Source organism: Nicotiana attenuata, chromosome 2 (assembly GCF_001879085.1).
Source record: "Nicotiana attenuata strain UT chromosome 2, NIATTr2, whole genome shotgun sequence".
In the NCBI taxonomy this organism is placed as follows: Eukaryota; Viridiplantae; Streptophyta; class Magnoliopsida; order Solanales; family Solanaceae; genus Nicotiana; species Nicotiana attenuata.
Genome location: NC_031990.1, coordinates 83394393 through 83408735, shown reverse-complemented (window position 1 = coordinate 83408735; position 14343 = coordinate 83394393).

The following is a 14343-nucleotide window of genomic DNA, read 5'->3' as shown; positions in this document are numbered from 1 at the left end:
TGCAAGGAGTAATGTGAGTACGCTAACTTAGTAAGTAATAAAAGTAAAAGCAACTGAGCAGTAAGAAAACACGTAAACCACGTCATAACGCTACGGCAAAACAGTATAAGTCCAGAACAATGCAATAAAGCAATAAAACTCGTAAAAACCACTCAGTTCAGTAAAACCTTTTAAAACATATTTCAATAGTTCAAACGAGTGATGAAAACAGTGAGTAAAAGGATAGAAGCGTAAACAGCCCCTTGGGCAAAACAAATACCATAAGCCGCCCATCGGGCATAATATCAACAGAACCAGCCCCTCGGGCCACCTCACAATCACTCGTAATCAGCTCCTCGGGAACCAACAAGAAACAACAACAGCCCCTCGGGCAATATCACATCACACACACTGGGTGCCCGCGCTCACTGGGGGTGTACAGACTCCGGAGGGGCTCCTACAGCCCAAGCGCTATAACAAGCAATCTCGTGGCATACTCAAATAGGCCCTCGACCTCATAACAATCACCAGCGACCTCGTGGCATAAATCAATCAGGCCCTCGGCCTCACAATCATCAATCAGTAACAACCTGTTGCGGCGTGCAGCCCGATCCTATAATATCCTCATAACACAGGCCCTCGGCCTCTCTCAGTCAGAAATCTCTCAAGCCACTCGGGCAACAGTAAAACATGATGCTCAACCCAAAATACCATTAAAAATATCAAAACGGAGTAAATACGGCTGAGTTATGAAAAAAGTAAAGTACAGCATGACTGAGTACATATATTAAGTCAAATTAGTGAGGAATAGTAGTAAAAAGCCCCTAAGGGTCCAAAACAGTTGGCACGCGGCCCAATTATGGCATTCAGCCCAAAACATAGTAATACTTTCCAAAACACAACGATATCAAACAGTTTTCAATCAAATACGCAACTCAACGGTCGTACGGGAGGGATCAAGTCACAATCCCCAATGGTGCACGACCCCACGCTCGTCATTTAGCGTGTGTGTCACCTCAAAATAGCACAACGATGTGAAATCCGGGGTTTCATACCCTCAGGACAATATTTACAGTCATTACTTACTTCAATCCGGTCCAAACTCTAGCCTGCAATGCCTTTGCCTCTCGAATCGGCCTCAACTTGCCCCGAATCTATCCAATATCAGAATCATAACATCAAAATAGGCTAAAGGAACAAAGCCCACGCGAAAAAAACCAAATTTACTCTAAAATCCCGAAATTGGCCAAACCCGGCCCTCGGGCCCATATCTCGAATTTCGATAATAATCATATCACTAGAATCCTTATCCTCCCACCAGTCTATACATATCAAGAACATCAAAATCGGACCCCAAATGGCCCCTCAAATTCCCAATTCACACTCTCCAATTTGAAGCCCTAATTCCCCAAATTTAACCCTTATTTTCAATTAGTTTCAAGCCTAATCAGTGAAATAATGCCGTAGAATCGAGTATTGAGTTCAGAAAACTTACCTCCAAGTGTTTCCCTTCGAATCCCTCTTCAATCTCTCCCAAAAAGCTCCAAAACCGCTCAACAATGGTGAAATATGGCCAAAACTCGCGAAGTCCCCTATTTAAACATTTTGCCCAGGGATTTAATTTCCTTCATCGCGATCGCGGAAATAGCCTCGCGATCGCGAATAACAAAAATGGACTGCCTCTCATATAACCTTACGCGATCGCAGAAACACACACGTGATCGCGGATAACATGCTCACACAGCAACGCTAACGCGACCCTCACTACGCAATCACGTAGAGCGATTCCTTCACCTCACGACTCCTCCAAATCCTTCTTCGAGAACGCGACCTCGGCCACGCGTTTGCGATATCCAACTCCATAAACCTTCGCGATCACAGACCCAAGTTGGCGATCGCATAGAAAAATTTCCCAGCTGCCCTCAACAGACCTACGCGATCGCGGCCCCACTTTTGCGATCGCGTATAAGGAAACCAGTAGAAGAAAATACAGCAGCAACAACAGTCTCTTTAAGCCAAACATACGCCGATAACCACCCGAAACTCACCCGAGGCCCTCGGGACCTCAACCAAACATACCAACACATCCCATAACATCATTCAAACTTGTACCAACCTGCAAAACGCTCAAAACAACATCAAAACATCAAATCAACCTCGGATCCAAGCCTAAGAACTTAGAAACTTTCAAATTCCACAAACGATCAAAAAGTCTATCAAACCTCACCCGAATGATCTAAAATTTTGCACACACATCACAAATGACACAACGGACCTATTCCAATTTCCGGAATTCTATTCCGACCCTATATCAAAATTTCCACTACCAACCGAATAACGTCGAAAATCCAATTTCGCCAATTCAAGCCTAAATCTACCACGGGCCTCCAAAATACATCCCAAACACGCTCCTAAGTCCACAATCACTCGACGGAGCTAACCAAATCATAAAAACCCAAATCCGAGATCGAATACTAAAAAGTCAAGACTGAGTCAAACCTTTCAAATTTAACGCTTCAAGCTGAGAATCATCCTTCCACATATGTTCTGATTATCCTGAAAACCAAAACCGACGATTTTCATGAGTCATAATACATCATACAGGGCTAGCCATGCCCGAGAACTGGCGAGCGGTCATCCTTCCACATCTGTTCTGATTATCCTGAAAATCAAAATCGATAATTTTCATGAGTCATAATACATCATACATGGCTAGCCACGAAGTGCAAATGCTCAAAATAACTGGTTGGGTCGTTACATCCTCCCCCACTTAAACATACGTTCGTCCTCGAACGTGCTAGAGTTGTTCCGAAAACCATTAAATAGCTGTGTAACTTTACCATACACATACTTGGGGGTGATCGTCACCCTATCCCATATAGGTCCGATAGCACAACATAACTGAAATGTCACAATCCAGCCTAGCCCATTGACCATAGAACCAAATTTCCACTTCCGAAATTATCTATAATACCAGAATCTCACATCTATACTCTGAATAAGTCTGAATAAGTTGTTTCAACCCTTTTCCGTAACCCAAGATGTAATGACATGATATACCACATAACTCAACCACTCGTAGCGATAACTTCTGATCACAGCAGCTGCTCAAACAACCCAATACCAGTAATAAACCTCCTTTCAAACAAAGCCTCATTCCAACACTTTCGTATACTACCAATGATGAAGGAAAACACGCAGAAAGTCATAATCATTCCTCATATCAACCATTCATGAAGCTCCCTCTCCTTTGGCAAGGACCATAGTAAACTTCTAAGCCAAATCCCGAGATTATCCTTCTAACATGCTGAAACCGAATCCGATAGTATTCATTCAAGATCCCCATGACCTCATCCCATCCAATACGGCTACTCTAGTGACATGACACATCGATACAATCTCAAGCCACAACCCGTGCAACCCGTGCACCAATAAGCAACAGTTCGCATGTCCTCAAATCATGGAAAATAACTCAAATGAGAGAGCTGTACCGCAAGCTCACCAGTACCACCACAACACGGTGCTAAGAACCCATCGCACACCGTAGAACCAGAACACATGAATCTAACCCGAATGATCCTACCTCCACATAACCTCGCTGCAATGCACGGTCCTATCCAAACACCGGTCTGCATTATATACCTCGAGCCACCTTACTCAAAATCCATAACCGTTCGGAATTCAACATCAAGGACCTAGAGTGCATTACCATAACCACGGAGAAGCGGATGACATAACACCACATAACCCGAAAAAACATAACCAATAACGATCAATCATGCAACCCCCAAATATCCGTCTCACTCAAATTCTGCTATAAAGCCCAAATGGAACCGCACCATATGTGCATATAACCAATAAATCATAACTCCCCGTAATACGGAAACGTAACTCATAGATCACCCCAGAACACTAATAAGCTCAAAAACAATCGAATCAGCACATCCCTCAACAATAGCAACTCGGAGTCAACAAAGCCGACTCGATGCCGAACACACATCCATATTGGCCTATCAATGAACCCCTTATCAAGGAGTTCCTGAGGCTTCTCCTTCAACTCCTGTAACTCCGCCGGTGCCATACGATACGATGCCCAACACCAAATCAATATCGAAATCAACAAGCCTGCCCGGCGGCATGCCCGGTAACAGGAAACACATCCGAAAAATCCCTCACCACCGGAACTGAATCAATGGTAGGAGTCTCTGCACTGACATCCCTCACAAAGGCCAAACAAGAAAGACAACCTTTCCCAACCATCCACTGGGTCTTCAAGAATGAAATCACCCTACTGGGAACAAAATCAGTCGAACCTCGCCACTCAATCCGTGGCACACCCGGCATAGCTAACGTCACTGTCTTAGCATGACAGTCCTAAATAACACGACATGGAGACCACCAGTCCATACCCAATATCACATCAAGATCTAACATACTAAGCAATAAAGGATCCACTCGGGTCTCCAAACCCTCGATAGTCGCCACACAAGGCCGACACATGCGACCTACAACCACAACATAGCCTGTTTATGAGAACTCACAGTCTCCAAATCCAAATAGCACATGAATCACCATATCCGATCCCAATTCCACCGTCTTAATACATAACACACCTCTAATACCCAATCACACCACGAGGGATACTCCTAAAATTCTTCGGTGCCACCAGCAAATTCGAACATCAACAGTCGATCAAACTAGAGAGTGCCACAAAACCGATGATATATTATTAACTCAATCACATTGCCCTTTCTGAAATGTATGCCCTCTTCAAGCCACACCAATTAGTAATATCATTGTCTAATCATCTGAAACTGCCCGTGCTGCCTAAGAACTCATGACCTTCCTTTCTGAACTGAATTGTGACCTTACACATGCCAATCTCAATCCTTCACAACATACCACGCATACTATGACATCCTATAATAAATGTGAGAACTTCATAGTCCAATCCAAGCCACAAGCAACTATGTACCCAACCAGCCAAAAACATTCCATTTGATCCCATCTAAAAGAAAATCACTATTCATCACATGCCCCTCACGCCAATAGAAAATATACATCTCTAACCGTGGTAGAAACCATCAAGAGCTCTCCGAATCCCATTTGCCCAAAACTAAACCGTCAGGACTGAAGTCCTCTAACTCAACCAAGCTACGCAGGTCACCAAAAATCCAAGAGCATTGCTACAAAATACCTGTAGAACCTCATTACCTCATAAACACCCAAAGAGCTAATCTTACCCATTACCATGCCGATCCGACCTACTACCAAGCTGCCCTATTTATCCAAGTTCCTTCTAAATTACCTTCAGATTGATACTTCTCCTTGCCATGATACCGCAATTGTTACATCCCGTAATTTTAACAACCTTGATACCGTTATATATATATTTGATAAGGTGTTTTGAGTGGAACATTTTCGTAAAGAAAAAAAATGGTTTTAAAAATATAATTTTATATAGTTATTAACATTACTACTTTTGAATATGTTATAAATTATACTCATAATATAAGAAAGTTTATGAGATTTTATTGTAAAGATAAACATTATTTTCGTACAAGCAAAGAAGGTTATCTTTTTACCATTTTAAAAATTAAGCGACAAAAATTTTTACTCTTTATATGAGATTAGAAAAATTAAAAGTTGCGAACTTATATGAATTTTTACACGGATGTTTTAATGAAACAATAGTGTATGAATTTATTTTACATGGTACCACATAACCGTAATAGTTGGCGTATAAAGTGTAATAAAAATATGCAGAATTTTAAGTAATTTGAGATAATTCTTAATTATGCGGGTAATTGGTAATTGTCTAAAATATTTTGGATGAATCTTGAACTTTATCGTGGCAGCAATACATGGTATATTTGATGACTCTTAAATGCATTTGAAAGGTGGCAACTAACGTGAGCCACACCTATTCAAATACTAAAAGGTTTGTGACCATTTCAAGAATGTTGAAAAGCTTTAGCTTCTCTTAAAATCTCATGAAGATTCTTGCATTAGTATTGGGAATTGTGTCAACACTTAGAATGTCCAAGAATATAAAGAACGCTATTTTAATTTGATTGTAAACAGTTATATAAATTGTTATAGAGTGCTTACATTTATTTTTCCTTTTCTTTTTTCGTCTTTTACTAATTTAAGGGGTTTCTTGGAGACTAGTATATTCGCGTAAGGCTAAACGTGAGATTCAAAGAACCTTAAGATTTTTAGAATCCCTAAATTTGTATTGCAAGATAGATTATTTAGTATGGAGATGGAAGGAGTCTGAAGAAAGCGGCGTAGATAAACAGGATTCATGTTCCGTCAGTCAAAAGTAATTAGCGTTGGAATTAAATGTGGCTAAATAGATAGGATGCATAGATGCAGAGGATACATATAGCCTACCTCCATAACTTTGGGATTGAGGTGTGTAGTTGAGTAATTGACTAATTTAGTGTTTGAGTATGACTTCTAAAGTTGTAAGGACAACCTAGTGAAGAAGGAAATCGGAGAGCTAATCCAACTAAAATAGAGTTTGTGCTTGCACACATACATGTGACTCTTTTTGGATGATGGAGTTTTGTCTCTTAGAATTCATAGGTTTTCTGATTCCTTCTCTCATCATTTATGCCACGATAAAGTACAAAGTGGGGAAAAAGTTGGGCCAAGTGTATTAAGAAGGATTTCCAACAAGTTTTGATCGGAGATAGTGAGACTAGATGGAGAGGTTACCTCGATCAAATGCTCAATACAAATTATACGGATGACTTAATTGATCTTCATACACATGTGTTAGAGGATTATCAAGAGAATCGACTCAGGTATGTTAAAGCTAACCCTTCTTTCTTTTGGCATGATCCATGTAACGATACATAAATGTAATGATATTTCATAAGTGGTTATACTCTTAGCAGTTAAGGATGTCTATGTTATTCATTCCTGTAAAGTGATATTCAAGCATGTCTAAGTATGTATCTAGTTACCTATTGAGGTATTCGATAAAGATGTTAATGTTCATAATATAGTGATACATGTACATGCATCTTCATGCATTTACCACCATGCTATGGCCGGTCGGGCAGTTACCACCGGTTGGGATGTTATGTATCATTATTTACCACCGGTTGGGCAGTCATGCATATTCATTTACCATCGAGCTACGGCCGGTTGGGCAGTTACGCATTTACCACCGAGCTACGGTCGGTCGGGCAGTCATGCATTTACCACCGCGCTACGGCCGGTCGGGCAGTTACCACTGATCAGTTGGGCAGTCATGCATCATACATATGGATATTAGTCTCAAAGAGAAGCATTATATATATGTAAGTATAATAAGTATGAATACAGAGTGGCACTTCAGAGATTCAGGTTGATTCTTATATGTCTATAATTAATGTTGACTTATCGTTATGTTTCAGTTCTGCCTTACATACTCAGTGCATTATTCGTACTGACGTCCTTTTGTTGGGGACGCTGCGTTTCATGCCCGCAGGTATAGACAATCAGTTTGACGATCCCTTATAGTAGACGATATTGGCATTCACTGAAGGATCGGTAAGACTCCACCTCATTCGGAGTACAGCCGACTCTATGAGTCATCGTGTCAGAGTTTCACTATGGACTTATGGGTAGGCCGGTACCCTATCCCATTTGATGTCAAATAATCTTAGAGGCTTTGTAGACAGAGGTTCATTTTGTTCAGAATGTCAGAGGCCTTGACGGCCCAAATGTATTCATGTTTTAAAAAAATGGTTCAATGATACAGTGTTATCTCACTTATGGTTGTACATTATGAGTTGTGGCCATATTGGCCCATGATAGTTACAAAAGGAATGAATGAGTTACAGAGTGGTTCGCTCGGGCTAGTGCGGCACCGGGTGCTGGCCACGCCTCACAAGGTTGGGGCGTGACAGCAATCCTCAACCCAGACTCAGCACATGAGACTCAAGCATAAAACCATACCGTCCAAGGCTCATAAGCCGGTGAATACTCTCTCAAATATCCTCAAGAGCACCACATTCCGAATACTTACCCTGAAGAGACTTCTTACGAATCTAAAGCCCTTACGTTCACCTCTCTGATACTGATATGGAATACATAATGATATAGAAATTCCACAGGTCTCGACACCCTCCAATGTAAACCTCAGTTCTAGCCAAATACACATCCTGAAGATCTCCAATTACTACATGTAATTCTTGAATCCTTTAAGCCATTCTCGAAAGTCATCCACTCTACTCAGGTTTCAATTAGACTGACCAAACGAACCGAACGACCTGCGCCCCATTAGTACAGAAACACCTAAGGAAGTAACCCATCCTTAATGCAACCAAATAAATTCCTGCTCTATGCACATTGCATCTTTCACCAATAACAACTCAAGTCACTCCACGATTCTTATACACCCATAAAGCATAACACAACCTCTATCCAAAATTTCCTTTACTCAAGTCATCCTCGATCTCAACCTTTGTAAGCCATAACTGATTCACTAGTATACCTCAAACGGGAACCAACATAGCACATAACTGTGCAATCAACTGATCAATAGCACACTCCCCCACTTGGCTCAAAGCTATAGGTCAAACACACAAAATTCGCAATGCCTATACTCTATTACTACCATAATACTATAGGGAAGTTAAACTAAATCCTGCATAAGCTCGTGCAACACAATCATCTAGTACTTCAAATCATCTTAATCTCACATTCACCCTCGTAACAGTAAAGCTTACTCTCTTAAGTGACCCAAATTCAAATTGCAACACGTATAATTCACTGATAAAAGAGGACTCGCTATAAACAACATAGGGACCACACACCTTCAAGACACCCTACAGGAGACAACCCACCTGCTTCGCCTCGAACTAACATCTCTTCATACCCTTCCACCGTCATAGACACCACGCAATCACTAAATCTTCCTGAGTCTGACTCATATCGTAACATGAAATCTACTCCACTCCCCCAACTAGACAACATGAAAAGATCCTTCACACACCCCTAAATCGGGGCTATACATCCAATCAAGATGGAAATCGAGCACCAAATAGTTCTTTCTACCCTCAAGCAGACCCTCCTTGTCACCATCAAATCATATGAACACATCTCGCAATCACATCATACTCATCGCATAGCCATTCAATCATCACTTACACTAATAGGGACACTACCGAACATATAAATCCTGAAGCACATGCTCAGACAATCGACACCTCAGTACTCAAGCTACAAGCAGAGCCCAGACTCAAGTCCTCCAGACTGGCCCAACATCAACACACAGAAATCACATATCGCCCCTCGATCCGGGAATCACAAGACGTCGATGCACAGCTGATACTGAGCGCTCATGCGCGCATATGAACGCGTGGAAGGAATTCAAGAGTTACATTTCAAGCTGAATCAATGTCACACGATAAGAATTCAAGAATGTGAAGTTTTTCCTAAAAAGGTTCCGCAGCCTCGCGAGGATAAGTACAAACGTCTCCGTATCGATCCGCGAGACTCTACTAAACCCGCTCATGACTCGTGAGACCTATATAACCTAGGCTCTTATACCAACTTGTCACGACCCCAACGAACTCCGTCGCAATGGCGCCTATCGTGAAACTAGGCCAGCCGACACAAACCCCAAAACCAACCAGACATTTATAATAAGTCATTTTAAGTCATTAATTAGCTAAAATCCCATAATATAAGTTAAAATAAACAGTGCGGAAACATAACACAGCCCGACATCGGGGTGTCACCAGTCATGAGCAACTACAACTTGTCTCGGAATAAGAAAGGTTAACATAGTCCAAAAATAAGATACTAAGACAAACTAAGTAAGGTACGAAGGAGAAATACTGGGCTGCGAACGCTAAGCAGCTACCTAGCCAACTCCGGAGACCTGCTGGAAGACAGATCAACATTCACTATCGCGCCTCAAGACTCCTGGATCTGCACACAAGGTGCAGGGAGTAATGTGAGTATGCCAACTCAGTAAGTAACAAAAGTAAAAGTAGCTTAGCAGTAAGAAAACATGTAAATTACGTCATAACGCTATAGCAAAACAGTATAAGTCAAGAACAATGCAGTAAAGCAATAAAACATATAAAAACCACTCAGTTCAGTAAAACCTTTTAAAACATCTTTCAATAGTTCAAACGAGTGATGAAAACTGTGAGTAAAAGGATAGAAGCGTAAACAGCCCCTTGGACAAAAAAAATACCATAAGCCGCCCCTCAGGCATAATATCAACAGAACCAGCCCCTCGAGCCACCTCACAATCACTCGTAATCAGCCCCTCGGGCAACAACAAGAAACAACAACAGCCCCTCGGGCAATATCACATCACACACAATGGGTACCGCGCTCACTGGGGGTGTACAGACGCCGGAGGGGCTCCAATAGCCCAAGCGCAATAACAAGCCATCTCGTGGCATAATCGAACAGGCCCTCAGCCTCATAACAATCACCAGCCACCTCATGGCATAAATTAATCAGGCCCTCGGCCTCACAACATCATAAATCAGTAACAACCTGCTGCGGCGTGCAGCCCAATCCCATAATATCCTCACAACACAAGCCCTCGGCCTCTCTCAGTCAGAAATCTCTCAAGCCACTTGGGCATAATAAAACATGATGCTCAGCCCAAAATCTCATTTAAAATATCAAAACGGAGTAAATACGGCTGAGTTATGAAAACAGTAAAGTAAAACATAACTGAGTACAGATATTAAGTCAAAACAGTGCGGAATAGTAGTGGAAAGCCCCTAAGGGTCCAAAACAGTTGGCACGCGGCATTCAACCCAAAACATAGTAATACTTTCCAAAACACAACGATATCAAACAGTTTTCAATCAATTACAAAACTTTAACGGTCGTACAGGACGGATCAAGCCACAATCCCCAATAGTGCACGATCCCACGCTCGTCATCTAGCGTTTGCGTCACCTCAAAATATCACAATGATGTGAAATCCGGGGTTACATACCCTCAGGACAACATTTACAATCATTACTTACTTCAATCCGGTCCAAACTCTAGCCCGCGAGGCCTTTTCCTCTCGAATCAGCCTCAACACTCCCCAAATCTATCCAAAATAAGAATCATAACATCAAAATAGGATAAAGGAACAAAGCCCACGCGAAAATAACCAAATTTACTCTAAAATCCCGAAATTGGCCAAACCCGACCCTCGGGCCCACGTCTCGGATTTCGATAAAATCACATCACTAGAATCCTTATCCTCCCACGAGTCTATACATATCAAGAACATCAAAATCAGACCCCAAATGGCCCCTCAAATTCCCATTTTACACTCTCCAATTTCAAGCCCTAATTCCCCAAATTTAACCCTTATTTTCCATTAGTTTCAAGCCTAATCAGTGAAATAATGCCATATAATCAATAATTGAGTTCAAAAATCTTACCTCCAAGTCTTTCCCTTCGAATCCCTCTTCATTCTCTCCCAAAAAGCTCCAAAACTGCTCAACAATGGTGAAATATGGCCAAAAGTCGCGAAGTCCCCTATTTAAATATTCTGCCCAGGGATTTAATTTCCTTAAACGCGATAGCGGAAATAGCCTCGCAATCGCGAATAACAAAATTGGACTGCCTCTCATATAACCTTACGCGATCGCAGAAACACACACGCGATCGCGGATAACAAGCTCACACAGCAACGCGAACGCGACCCTCACTACGCAATCGCGTAGAGCGATTCCTTCACCTTACGACTGCTCCAAATCCTTCTTCGCGAACGCGACCTCGGCCACGCGTTCGCGATAGCCAACTCCACAGACCTTCGCGATCGCAAACCCAAGTTGGCAATCGCATAGAACAATTTCCCAGCTACCCTCAACAGACCTACACGATCGTGGCCCCACTCTTGCGATCGCGTATAAGGAAACAAGTAGAAGAAAATACAGCAGCAACAGCAGTCTCCCTAAAGCCAAACATACTCCGATAACCACGTGAAACTCACCCGAGGCCCTTGGGACCTCAACCAAACATACCAACACATCCCATAACATCATTGAAACATGTACCAACCTTCAGAACGCTCAAAACAACATCAAAATATCAAATCAACCTCGGATTCAAGCCTAAGAACTTAGAAACTTTCAAATTCAGCAAATGACACAGCAAATGACACAATAGACCTATTCCAATTTCCGGAATTCCATTTCGGCCCCTATATCAAAATTTCCACTACCAACCGGAAAATGTCAAAATTCCAATTTCGCCAAATCAAGCCTAAATCTACCACGGGCCTCCAAAATACATGTCGAACACGCTCCTAAGTCCACAACCACTCGACGGAGCTAACCAAATAATCCAAATCCGAGATCGAATACTAAAAAGTCAAAACTGAGTCAAACCTTTCAAATTTAACGCTTCAAGTTGAGAATCATCCTTCCACATCTGTTCCGATTATCCTGAAAACCAAAACTGACAATTTTCATGAGTCATAATACATCATACGGGGATAGCCATGCCCGAGAACTGGTGAGCAAAGTGCAAATGCTCAAAACGACCGATTGGGTCGTTACAGGCAAGGAGCGAGATACGCGAGATATGAGAGACAACGACAGAAGCTCAAAAGCAAAGATTGGTGGTCACAGCTTCAATGTTAGCACATCTGAGTTGGTAGCTATTTTAAGAAGCATGGGAGATAAAGTGCAGTGGCCAAAAGAAATAAGATCAAACCCGAACAGGAGAAACCCCGATTTCTGGTGCAAGTTTCACAATGATCACGGTCACAAAATAGCAGATTGCAGACTGCTACAAGGTAAAGTTGAGCATTTATTAAAGCAAGGTTACTTAACCGAATTGTTTAGTAAGAAAGGTAAGAAAGCATATATGAAGAATAGGCAGGAGCCATCAAAACCTCCATCACCAAAAAGAACAGTTAATGTCATAAGCGGAGGAGAGGATGTTAACGGCGTAACATATACGGCAGCAAAGAAGGTATCAAAAATTACGGTTACCCATGGGAAGCGAGTTCGCCAAGTTTTTGAAGAAGACAATATAACATTTGATGATGCAGACGCAGATGGCATGTTGATCCCACATAATGATGCACTGGTAATATCTTTACTTGTACATGATACTAATGTAAAACGAGTTTTCATTGATCTAGGTAGCTGTGTAAATATCATTCTGCTAAGAGTGGTAAACGAGATGCAAGCCGATGATAAATTGGTACCCAAAGCATGTACCTTGTCTGGTCTTGACAACTCGAGCGTTGTTAGAAAAGGGGAGATAATACTCACCACATTCGCAGAAGGAGTAGTCAAAGATACTAAATTTCAGGTAATAGATGTGGACATGGCGTACAATGTGATTCTTGGCAGACCTTGGATTCACGAGATGGATGTTGTTCCATCTACCTTACATCAAATAATCAAGTTCCCTATGCAATGGGGAATAAGGCAAATCCGTGGTGATCAACAGGCTTCCCGAAGCATTAACTCAGTGGTAGATTCAAGCGTAAAAAATGATGTTACATGTGAAAAATAGCAGTTACAGAATTCAGTTGAGGGTTTAGCAACACAAGCCTCAACGGTAGATGGACAAATGGATGTAGACTCGAGGCCTGATATTATTCCAGAACTAGAAAAAAATGAAAACATCAAAACAACAATAGAGGAACTAGAGGCAGTGGTGTTGTTTGTGCATTGGCCAGACAGAAAAGTCTACATCGTTACCAAGCTCAGCCCAGAGATGAAAAGTAAGTTAATTGAATTTTTAAAAGCTAACGCAAATTGCTTTGCTTGGTCCCATTCAGATATGACAGGTATACCACCGGAGGTGGTGACCCATAAGTTGAATGAAGATCCAACGTATCCGCCTGTCAAACAGAAGAAAAGTAAGCAAGGATCCTTCAAAAACTAGGTGATTTAGGATGAAGTACAAAAGCTTTTAAAAATCGGGTCTATCCGAGAGGTAAAATATCCTAATTGGCTAGCTAATACTGTAGTGGTTCCCAAAAAGAATGGTAATTGGCGAGTTTGCGTAGACTATACTGATTTGAATAAAGCTTTCCCTAAAGATTCTTTTCCATTACTGCACATAGATCAACTAATTGATGCTACTGCAGAACACGAAAAATTAATTGTTATAATCAAATAAAAATGGATCCTTCAGATGAGGAAAAAACCTCCTTTATTACAGATAAGGGGACTTACTGTTATAAAGTAATGCCTTTCGATCTAAAGAATGCTAGAGCCACGTATCATGAGGTTAGTAACTAAGATGTTTCAAGAATATCTGGGAAAAACCATGGAGGTTTATATTAATGATATGCTAGTCAAATCACAACAGGCGGGGGATCATATTCAACATATGTCAGATACGTTTCAGATTCTCCGCAAATTAAATATG